The sequence below is a fragment of the Triticum aestivum genome, chromosome 7B, assembly GCF_018294505.1.
Source record: "Triticum aestivum cultivar Chinese Spring chromosome 7B, IWGSC CS RefSeq v2.1, whole genome shotgun sequence".
Taxonomy (NCBI): Eukaryota; Viridiplantae; Streptophyta; class Magnoliopsida; order Poales; family Poaceae; genus Triticum; species Triticum aestivum.
Window position 1 is genome coordinate 702316739 of NC_057813.1, and position 12669 is coordinate 702329407.

Consider the following 12669-nt stretch of genomic DNA (forward strand, 5'->3'; position numbering starts at 1 on the left):
ATGTTGAAGTCTTGTGTGGGAAAACCAAATACCCCGCTGATTTTTTTTGTTCTTGGTTCTCCACAAGATAGCTTTTGTCCCATTATATTTGGTAGACCCTTCTTGAATACTGTTAACGCTAAGATAGACTGCGAAAAGAATGTTGTTACTATTGGCTTGGACGATATGGTTCATGAGTTTAATTTCTCTAAATTTAGTAAACAACATCGTGAGGAAGAATTGCCTAGTAAGGATTAAATTATTGGTGTTGCTTCTATTGCTGTACCTCCTAGTGATCCTTTAGAACACTATTTGCTAGACCATGAAAATAATATATTCATGAATGAAAGAAGGGAAATAGAAGAAGTATTCTTTAAACAGGAACCTATTCTGCAACACAATTTGCCTGTTGAAATCCTAGGGATCCTCCTCCACCCAAGGGTGATCCCGTGTTTGAGCTTAAACCATTGCCTGGTAATCTTAAATATGCTTATCTTGATGAAAAGAAAATATATCCTGTTATTATTAGAGCTAACCTTTCAGAGCATGAAGATTGTTGAAAACTCTAAAGAAGCACCGTGCCGCTATTGGATATACTCTGGATGATCTTAAGGGCATCAGTCCCACTCTATGTCAACATAAAGTAAATTTGGAAGCTGATGCCAAACCAGTTTGTGATCCTCAACGACGTTTGAATCCTAAAATGAAAGAAGTGGTAAGAAAGGAAATGCTCAAGCTTCTAGAGGCAGGTATAATTTATCCCGTTGCTGATAGTCAGTGGGTAAGTCCTGTCCATTGTGTCCCTAAGAAGGGAGGTATTACTGTTGTCCCTAATGATAAAGATGAATTGACTCCGCAAAGAATTATCACAGGTTATAGGATGGTAATTGATTTCCGCGAATTAAATCAGGCTACTAAGAAAGATCATTACCCCTTACCTTTATTGATCAAATGCTAGAAAGATTATGCAAACATACACATTATTGCTTTCTAGATGGTTATTCTGGTTTTTCTCAAATACCTGTGTCGGCTAAAGATCAATCAAAGACTACTTTTACATGCCCTTTTGGTACTTTTGCTTATAGACGTATGCCTTTTGGTTTATGTAATGCACCCGCTACCTTTCAAAGATGCATGATGTCTATATTCTCTAACGTTTGCGAGAAAATTTGTGAGGTTTTCATGGATGACTTTTCCGTCTATGGTTCCTCTTTTGATGATTGCTTGAGCAATCTTGCTCGAGTTTTGCAGAGATGTGGAGAAACTAATCTTGTCTTGAATTGGGAAAAGTGCCACTTTATGGTTAATGAAGGTATTGTTTTGGGGCACAAAGTTTCTGAAAGAGGTATTGAAGTTGATAAAGCCAAGGTTGATGCTATTGAAAAGATACCATGTCCCAAGGACATCAAAGGTATAAGAAGTTTCCTTGGCCACGCCGGATTTTATAGGAGGTTCATTAAGTACTTCTCAAAAATCTCTCGGCCTCTGACTAATTTATTACAAAAAGATGTACCATTTGTCTTTGAAGATGATTGTGTAGAAGCATTTGAAATACTTAAGAAAGCATTAGTCTCTGCACCTGTTGTTCAGCCACCTAATTGGAATTTACCCTTTGAAATTATGTGTGATGCTAGTGATTATGCTGTAGGTGCTGTTCTAGGCCAAAGAGTTGATAAGAAATTGAATGTTATCCATTATGCTAGTAAGACTCTAGACAATGCTCAAAAAAATTATGCTACTACTGAAAAGGAACTTTTAGCAGCTGTATTTGCTTGTGATAAATTCAGACCCTATATTGTTGATTCTAAAGTAACTATTCACACAGATCATGCTGCTATTAAATATCTTATGGAAAAGAAAGATGCAAAACCTAGACTTATTAGATGGGTTCTCCTGCTGCAAGAATTTGATTTGCATATCGTTGATAGAAAAGGATCGAGAACCCCATTGCAGACAACTTATCTAGGTTAGAGAATGTTCTTGATGACCCACTACCTATTAATGATAGCTTTCGTGATGAGCAATTGAATGTCATAAGTACTTCTTGTAGAACTCCATGGTATGCTGATTATGCTAACTATATTGTTGCTAAATTGATACCGCCTAGCTTCACATACCAACAAAAGAGAAAGTTTTTCTATGACTTGCGACAGTACTTTTGGGATGACCCACATCTTTATAAAGAAGGAATAGATGGTGTTATTAAACGTTGTGTACCTGAGCATGAACAGGAACAGATCCTACACAAGTGTCACTTCGAAGCTAATGGAGGACACCATGCTGGAGATAGAACTGCACATAAGTGTCGGTGTACTAGAGTAGGGGTACCCTAGTATCCCGAACTTGTGCACGGGCAGTTGCAGCCACCCGCGGCAAGGCTTGCTGGGTGACCGCCAAGGTCCTCCGCGGTTCCTATGGAGCCATTCAAGAACAAAGTATCTAAGCCATGGAGACATGGCCCCGGCAAGAGGAGCTTACCGGGAAGGCCAACCAAGGCATAAGAACAAAGTATCCAAGCCAAGGAGACAAGGCCCCGGCAAGAGGAGCTTGCCGGGAAGGCCCACCAAGGCATCTCAAGGAATTTGCCGCGACGCGCCACGCGTCCCGGCAAGACCCGGGGAGCGACAATCTTCCGGACGCGACAAGACAACGACCGCGGCAAGGCACTTGCCGCGGCACGCTACCACCCAGTACCTACGCTCCAGCGCATCCAGCAACGTGTCGCCCTGGGGCCTTTCCAGGCGCGCGTGGCGAGAGGCTGTGCAGCCAGCGGTGCACGGTGGCAAGCGGCGCTGACAAGATTGCCATCGTGGCGAGCGGTGGCGTCCCTGACGGTCCCTGTTTGCACTATTTGGGTGACGTAGACGGGCATTTAATGCCTTTGTCCCCTGCCGTTAGGGTTAGGTATGATACACTGTACAGGTTGTTGTACCAACCGCAAGTCCTTTTCCATTTTTACCTTTGTCTACGTTGCCACCTGTCGGTGACCCCTTGAGCATATAAAAGGAGGCCCATGCACAACATAGAGGGGGGTTCGGAGGGTTCCGAAGGCCAGAAAACACTCACGCTCGGTCTTGTTAGCAGCTGGTGTGTGCTGTAGCACTCAGCGCTCCCGAGCAAGAGCTCAATACACTCAGACATGCAGCAGTAGGAGTATTATCTCTCCGGAGAGCTCTGAAGCTGGGTAAACTGCTCGTGTGCTTCGCCTCGATCTGCTCTTCGTGCGACCTCCGCCCCCCACCGAACCGAACGGGGCTCGGTCCGCCGGTCCCATAGGTGTTCGTGGATCAGTTTCCCCGACATCTTTGGCGCGCCAGGTAGGGGGCGTCAGGATTGTGTGAACCTGATCCGGCATTCACACGTGCTAGATCTTCATCTTCTTCATCGACATGCCACCGAAGAAGAAGACTTCGGCGGCAGCCGTTCCGTCCTCATCGATCCCACCACCACCGGAGCGAGCGGGTGGTGGGGTAGACGTCGGCGGAAGAACAGACATCGACGAGGGAACTCACGGTGCAGCCAGGTCCAAGGACAAGGCTGCGCAGACCTCGACGTCCGTGCATGTACCGCGCCCATCTCAGGAGGCGCAGGACCGACAGCGTCATGGTATTCGCAGTACCATACGCTTGTTGGACCAAGATCGAGTTGGAGGATCTCGGGGTGCTCAAGATCAGCGTGCACGCCAACATGCTAGCATGAGCGAGACACGGTCACCTGGACGGGATACTGCTCCTTCTAACATAGTTAGAAGTCCGAGGTTATCCCGCTCTTCACACCGTTCGCCACTACCGCCCACCACTCCAGCAGAAGCTTTGGTGCGAGCTCAACTGCTCTTGGATTACCCTCCAACGGCAGACAAGATCAATGAATGGAGGGCCACCATTCAGAGTCTCATCGGCTTCACCAACGGCGACACCCCACGGCAGCCGAGTACATCGCTGCCGCGGCAGGACTGCCGGGCACGAGCCGGTGGCGACGAAACCGATGGAGGTGCGACCACCATGAATTCTAAACCCCGAAGGCCAAGATCGCCGACTCGCCGGATCCACCTCGAAAGCGACTCTACCGCTTCATCAGATCCACGAGCTCGTCGCGATCAGCGCCAAGTTCTTCGCAAGAGACAGCAAGAAGACGCTCGAACTCGTATCGAGCGCCGAAGAGAAGCGCGGCGTCAATCAGACCAGCGTGCTGGGCCCTCTATTGACATGCATGCGCCAGGGGAATTAGGCGACTTGCCGTACGCGGTAGGTTGCCCTGCGTTCACTCGTGAGCTGCGGCAAGTCCAGTGGCCCAGCACGAAGAATTTCAAGCCAGACATGCCATAGAAGTACGACGGCAAGTCGCATCCGTCGGAGTTCCTCAGCATCTACACCATCGCGGTGCAAGCTGCTAGGGGGAGGGATGACAAGATCCTTGCCAACTACTTCCCGCTGGTACTCAAGCCCAATGTCAGATCCTGGCTCATGCACTTGCCGAACAACTCCATATCCTCCTGGGCAGACCTATGCCATCAGTTTGTCGGCGCTTTTACAGGCGGCCACAAGCCTCCTGGCCAAGAAAGCGACCTTCATCTGCTCGCCCAGAAGGAAGGAGAGCCCCTGCGCAAGTACATTCAGAGATTCAGCCGCGTACAGCACAACATCCCAGATGTCCACCCTGCCGCGGTAATCAGCGCGTTCCATCAGAACGTGCTGAACCGCAGGATGCGGGAGGAGATGGCGATGTGCAAGATTAGAGACGTCAGTGAGCTATACGCCCTGGCTGACAAGTGTGCGCGTGCTGAGGAGGGGAGGAAACTCCTCGAAGAGAATACAAAAGCAGCAGGATCAGATAGTGAGGGGACCGCCCCGGCAAAGAAAAACCGGCGGTGGAAGAACCGGAAGAAGAAAGGCAAAGATGTGCTAGTCATTGAGCAGTCCGGCAACGGAGGTGGCGCCAAGAAAGCAAAAACTGGTAGCTCCGGCGGCAACAACTACCAGGCTGTGGCGGTCGTCGACAAGCAGGACGGCACCAACAAGCAGTACTGCAAAATCCACCGCACCAAGGGCCATGACCTCCAGAGCTGCAAGAAGGTCGAGCAGCTTGTCGAGCAGCAAAAGGTTGAATACGAGCGACGCGACAAAGAGAAGGCCCAGGAAGGTGCTGGAGGAGCCGGCAAGAAACGCCCTGGCCGAGGAGGACGCCACGGCAAGGCCAAGCAGCGGCAAGGAGACCGACCTCCCCGCGGCCGCGACAAGGATGAAGATGACGACAAGGATGAAGATATGGATGATGACGAGACCGATGAGCAGGAGTTCCAGAAAGCCACAGAGGTCCTGTGTGTTGACGGTGGTGCATCTCTGCATACTTCCCACCGCCAGCTCAAGCAGTGGATGCGGGAAGTCAATGCAGCAGAACCACCTGTTGAGTCACGCAGGCCTCTGAAATGGTCCAACATGCCTATCATCTTTGATATTGAGGACCACCCTGATCGCATAACTGCGGTCGGGTGCTTGCCGATGTTGGTTTCACCAACGATCCGCAACCTCAAGGTCACTAAGATGCTAGTTGACGGCGGGGCCGGCTTGAACCTGATCTCCTCCGCGGTACTCCAGAAACTCCAGATCCCTGATAGCGAGCTCGAAGAGACCGGCACATTCCAAGGAATCAATCCAGGAAGGAGCAAGCCAAAGGGAAAGATCACGTTGCCGGTGACATTTGGCAGCGAGTTGAACTTTAGAACTGAGAGGGTCACTTTTGACGTTGCTGACTTTCCATTGCCTTACAATGGGATACTCGGCCGTCCAGCACTCGCCAAATTTATGGCAGCCTCTCACTATGCATACAACGTGCTGAAGATGCCAGGCCCGATAAGTGTCATCTCTGTCCCTGGTGACAAGAAGGATGCCCTTATCTGCACCAACAAGATCTACCGGGAAGCAGCAGCCGCAGCGGATCGCAAACCACTTGTCGTTGAAGCTCCCGGGGCGAAGAAGAAGACCAAGTCCGGTAAGAGTTCTGATGCCCACTCCGTCAAGCGCACCTCTTCGGAGTGCTGCGCTACCGTCGAGGACGCACCATCGAGCTCCACCGGCAAGTGTAAGAAGGCAATGGCACTCCACCAGAGACCAAGAAGGTGTCCGCCAAGGAGGACGGCACTGGTGGTACTTTCACCATCAGTGCCACTCTTGACCCTAAATAGGAAAGCGCGCTCATTGCTTTCCTGCGGGCGAACGTCGACGTGTTTGCGTGGCAACCGTCTGACATCCCCGGTGTTCCCAGGAAAGTAATCGAGCACCATCTTGCCGTCTGTCCTCATGCATGGCCCGTCAAGCAGAAAGTCAGGAAACAGGCAGTGGAGCGCCAAGAATTCATCACAGAAGAAATCAAGAAATTGGAAGCAGCAGGCCTTGTCAGAGGAGTGCTCCATCCTACGTGGTTGGCCAACCCTGTAGTCGTGCACAAGGCAAACGGGAAATGGAGGCTTTGTATCGACTTTGCTGATGTTAATAAAGCTTGTCCCAAAGACCCATTTCCCTTACCGCGCATCGACCAGATTGTTGACTCCACGACCGGATGTGATTTGCTTTCATTTCTTGATGCATACTCAGGATACCATCAGATCTTCATGGCAGAAGAGGATGAAGAGAAGACCGCATTCATTACCCCATGTGGCACATACTGTTTTGTACGGATGCCTTTCGGTTTAAAGAATGCTGGTTCAACATTTGCAAGGGTAGTCCATTAGCTTTTGAGCCACAAATGCACAGAAATGTGGAAGCCTACATGGATGACATAGTGGTCAAGAGCAAGGACAAGGCGACTCTGATTCAAGATTTAGATGAAACCTTTGCAAATCTGCGCAAGATCAGCCTCAAGCTTAACCCCGAGAAGTGTGTGTTTGGAGTCCCCTCCGGCAAGCTTCTGGAGTTCTTCGTGTCTCAGCGGGGAATTGAAGCCAATCCTGACAAGATCAAGGCCATTGAGCAGATTGAAGCACCAAAGCGCATCAAGGATGTACGAAGAGTTGACGGTTGCATAGCTGCTCTCAGCAGATTTATCTCTAGGTCTGCTGAGCGCGCCCTGCCATTTTTCAAAATATTGAAAAAGGAAGGTCCAATGAAATGGACTCCGGAAGCGGAGGCCGCACTACAGGACTTAAAGAGATACCTGTCCTCCACTCCAACACTTGTCGCACCTAAGCCACAGGAGAAGTTGCTGCTATATATAGCGGCAACCAATCAAGTGGTTAGTGCTGCGTTAGTAGCGGAGAGGGAGGCAGATGATGAGCCAGCAACCACGGCAGATGCATCCAGCGACAAGCAGGGGACTTCGCCGGCAAGCTCTGGTCCCGACAAACATAGATCTGCGCAGGCGCATGAGAAGATGCAGAAAAGAATGGTGCAGCGCCCGGTTTACTTTGTTAGTTCCCTTTTGCAGGGGGCTAGGTCAAGGTACTCTGGTGTGCAGAAATTGCTTTTCGGCCTTCTCATGGCCTCGAGAAAGCTGCGCCATTACTTTCAAGCACATGAGATCAGAGTCGTCACTCGTTTTCCGCTGAAGAGGATACTGCAAAATCTAGAAGCAACAGGCAGGATTGTCGAGTGGGCACTGGAACTGTCAAGCTTTAGCCTCAAGTTTGAGAGCACTTCAACTATCCAAAGCAGAGCGCTAGCAGAGTTCCTAGCAGAATGGACGCCAACACAAGATGAAGAAATTCCAGAAACAAGCGTCCCCATCAAGGAAGCAAGCAAAGAGTGGCTGATGTCCTTTGATGGTGCTTTCTCGCTGCAAGGCGCTGGTGCGGGCGTGGTGCTTGTCGCACCCACCGGAGAGCACCTCAAGTACGTAGTCCAGATGCACTTTCCCAAGGAGCAAGCAATGAAGGTTTGCTTGCCGGTCTCAGGATCGCAGCAGACCTTGGGATCAAGAAGCTCAATCTCAGGGGTGACTCACAGCTTGTCGTCCGCCAAGTTAACAAGAATTATCAGAGTCCGTTGATGGAAGCTTACGTTGATGAAGTGAGAAAGCTAGAAGAGCACTTTGACGGCCTACAGATGGAACATGTTCCAAGAGCTCAGAACAACATTGCCGATGGCCTGTCAAAGTGCGCCGCACTTAAATTACCTGTGGAACCAGGGATCTTTGTGCTCAAGCTGACTCAACCATCTGTAACACCGTCAACTGGACAGAGCAAGAAGAGGAAGTTGATTTTTGGCGACTATTTTCCGGCAGAGCTCCCCGAAGCCGCCGCCAAGAAGGTCCCCAAGATCGACGCCAAGTGTGCTGAGGAGCAGTCTGCTCCGTCAAGCCTTAGGGTTTGTTCCGTTGAAGCAGACGCTTCCGACAAGTTTTGCTCCGGCAAGCTTGCCGGGGAACGTCAAGCTCCGGCTGAGCCGCAGGTTCTCGCCGTAGAAGCGGTTGTTCCCGCAGCAGCAGATGTGCCTTTAGTCCTTGTTGTCGAGCCCCAAGCTCCAACATGGGCACAACAGATTGTCCGTTTCCTTCAGACAGGAGAACTTCCCGAAGAGCAAGAAGAAGCGGAAAGAGTAGCCCGGCAGTCAAGTATGTACCAGTTTGTCGACAACACACTGTACAGAAGAAGACTCAACGGCGTGAAATTGAAGTGTATTCACCGGGAAGACGGACAAAAGCTGTTGGCAGAGATACATGGAGGCATATGTGGTCACCACATTGGCGCAAGAGCACTTGCCGGCAAAGCATTCCGGCAAGGTTTCTTTTGGCCGACAGCCCTCCAGGATGCAACTGCACAAGTAACCAAGTGTGAAGCGTGCCAGTTCCATTCCAAGCAGATACACCAGCCAGCTCAAGCTCTCCAGACAATCGCTTTATCCTGGCCATTTTCGGTCTGGGGGCTCGACATCCTTGGCCCTTTTCCCTGAGCTGTCGGGGGCTTTGAGTACTTGTACGTTGCAATCGACAAGTTCACAAAGTGGCCAGAAGTGGAACCAGTGAGGAAGGTGACAGCACAGTCAGCAGTCAAGTTCTTCAGGTCAATTGTTTGCCGCTTCGGGATCCCTAACAGGATCATCACCGACAACGGCACGCAATTCACAAGCCGCACCTTCATGCAGTACGTCCAAGATCTTGGCGCCAAGGCCTGCTTCGCTTCTGTTGCTCATCTGAGAAGCAACGGTCAAGCGGAGAGGGCAAATGCTGAAGTGCTGCGCGGGCTCAAGACCAGGACTTTCGACAGGCTGCACAAGTGCGGAAAAAACTGGATTGAGGAGCTGCCGGTGGTTCTTTGGTTGGTCAGGACGACGCCAAATCGAGCCACTGGCCAGACACCTTTCGCTCTAGTCTATGGAGCAGAGGCAGTTCTCCCCACGGAACTCGTATACAGATCACCTCGAGTGCTCGCTTATGATGAGCTTGAGCAAGAGCAGCTGCGACAAGATGACGCGCTGCTCCTCGAGGAGGATCGCCTTCTGGACGCTGTACGAGCTGCTCGATACCAGCAAGCTTTGAGCCGCTACCATAGCCGCAAAGTTAGCGCCAGAAGTCTCGAGGAAGGCGACCTTGTTCTTCGGCGCGTTCAGTCCGCCAAGAATTCCAACAAGTTGACGCCGAAGTGGGAAGGCCCTTACCAGGTGAAACGAGTCACTAGGCCTGGCGCTGTCCGCCTTGAGACCGAAGATGGCATTCCGGTGAGCAACTCTTGGAACATTGAACATCTTCGTAAGTTTTACCCGTAAGGCGCGGTTGCCGGAACCTGTTCCGGCAACCACCTTTTGTACAAGTTTTGCCGATGTTGCATGTAATCCTTTGTACAAAGCCGGGCGCAGGTCCCGTGCATAAGTAAAGCTCATGTGCTCCACACTTCTTGTCAATTTCATGATTTCTACTTTTCTTTGCATGAATGTATCTGACACCTTGTGCAGCGCCTACCACCAGTAAGCAATAACGAGCCGTAAGGCTCCGTATCATTATTTTCTCTTCTTTCTCTTTCTCAAAGGAAGGAAGGTTCCCTCGCCCACAAGTTTGCCGGGGGGGGGAAGGAGAAGATAATGGTGTGGACCAGGCATCGTTCAAGGAAGTTTCACCTCACCGGAAAGCAAACGACAGAAAAGCTAAGTTGCCAAAGTTTGAGCAATCAGTTAAAATTTTTTAAGTTATCTTCCTCGAACGACCTTGCTTTGTATGGAAAACCTGTGCGCGGAGGAACCAACTCGTAGCTAGTTGCGCCCTTACTTTGTTTCGAGTCTGCTCAACAACTTAAGTGAGTTGCGACTAGTTGCGACAAGGTTTCTTGTCGGCAGCGGCACCGCCAGCAGGCTGCTGACATTCCGCACTCAGCGCTCGTGGCAAGGGTGCCTACGCTGACAAGTTCCCTAAAAGCGTAGGGCAAAAACATACAAAGGAGGGAACCAAGTAAAGGAAATAACATAGCAATTAAAATAGAGTCATATTAGAAGATAGCTTGTCGCAACTCTAACAGATTGTCTCATAACATGATCAGCAGCGACAAGAAAAAGAGAAAACGGGTGGCCTAATCTACACGATCGCCTTCAACCCTCTTGATCCCGCTCACCTTGTCCACAATGGGTGCGACAAGGGCCTTGAGCGCTTCCAGATCGGCATCCGGCGGCAAGGACCTGAGGACATTGGTGAGGTTGAGGCCTGGATTGCGAAAGGCCACCTTCACCAGCACCTTTTGGAGAGCTCCCGCGCAGATCTTGCGCGACTCGTCAGCCAGCTGCTTTGGGATCTTCTCCCGGAGTCGCTGGAGAGCCATCTCCGAAAAGGAATAGGTATGTGGTACGGTAAGTAAACCGACTCCAAAACAATTTTAAGGCAATATTTCTCCGTTTTGGAATATTTAGAAAAACAAAAAAATAAGTAGCAGTCCGGGGAGGACACGGGGCCTCCACGAGGGTGGAGGGCACGCCCTACCCTCCTGGGCGTGCCCCCCTACCTCGTGAGCACCTCGTGTGCCCTCCGGACTCCGTTTCCTTGCACGATACGTATTTTGGTCGGTAAAATTCATTATATATTCTCCCGAATGTTTTGACTCCCGTATCATGCAAATATCCTCTATTTTTGTTTTGAGATGTTGCTGCTGCAGATTAGAGCAAGATGTCTTCTCAAGAGTCAGTCGGGGAGGGTCGGGAATCTAACCCGGCACCGGAACCAAGGGCAAACTGCGACGCTAACCACTTTGGGCCGGCAACGGAGGAAGAGATGGAGGCTGACCTGATGAGAGTAGATGTCATGGAAGATCAAAAAGACACCTCTCGCTTCCGAGCTGGGTTTATGATGGGGGAACTACAGAGCTCAGCTATTCCAAACTCGGTTATCCCTTCCAATGTTAAATTTCTTTCCTATGAAAATATGAGGAGAAGTATCTCTGGTTCTCCCGCAGCTATGCAACACCCTTCGGTGCAAGGAGCTTTAGCCGTTACAGGAAAGCTTCGCAAGGAAATAATGGACCTCAAGCAGCAGGTCAATAAGCTCAAGGAGGAGAACCGTATTCTGAGGGGAATCATCGCCAAGAATATTACGCCAACAACAAAGAAGGAGAAATAATCACATGGGTATGGGCACTTCCCTTGGCAACTGCCAAGCTTGGGGGAGGTGCCCTAGTATCGTATCACCATCACAACTCCTATCTTTACCGTTTTTCTTAGTTTGATCCTATTAGTAGTATCTTGATTTAGTAGAATAAAGTCATGGCATGATCTAGTTTTGAGTTTTACTTTATGACCCTTCTTTGTAATCGAGTCTGTGAGCTATATAATAAAGATTAGTGTTGAGTCAAGGTCTTGATTATTTTGCCATGATCTTGGGTGATTAGAAGAAAAAGAATAAAAAGAATCAAAGAGTTCATATTGATCTTAGTGAAAGTAACGACTTCACATAGAAAGAGTATGATGATTCAAAGTTGTTGGGAGTTGATAAATATAGCTTTGGTCATCATTGCAACTAATAGGAAGTAATAAGGAAAGAGAGGTTTCACATATATATATATATATATATTATCATTGACATCTTTTATGATTGGGAGCACTCATTAAAATATGACATGCTAAAGAGTTGATGTTGGACAAGGAAGACAACATAATGAGTTATGTTTTCTTACATCAGAGATAAAGTATGTTGTTATGGATCCTCTACCGTGTTGAGCTTGCCTTTCCCCCTCATGCTAGCCAAATTCTCAGCACTAAGTAGAAATACTACTTGTGCTTCCAAATACCCTTAAACCAGTTTTGCCATGAGAGTCCACCATATCTACCTATGGATTGAGTAAGATCCTTCAAGTAAGTTGTCATCGGTGCAAGCAATAAAAATTGCTCTTTAAATATGCATGACTTATTAGTGCGGAGAAAATAAACTTTGTACGAACTTGTTGTGGACGCAATAAAAGCGACGGACTGCATAATAAAGGTTCACACACAAGGGGCAATATAAAGTGACATTCTTTTGCATTAAGATTTTGTGCATCAACCCTAAATGCGCATGACAACCTCTGCTTCCCTCTGCGAAGGGCCTATCTTTTATTATTATCCTCTAATTTATGCAAGAGTCACGGTGATCTTCACCTTTCCTTTTTCATTTTATCCTTTGGCAAGCTCAGTATGTTGGAAGGAACATGACATATATATCTAATTGGATGTGGGGGAGCCTGAATTATTATTGTTGACATTACCCTTGAGGTAAAAGGTTGTGGGGCAAAACTATAAGCTCCTATCT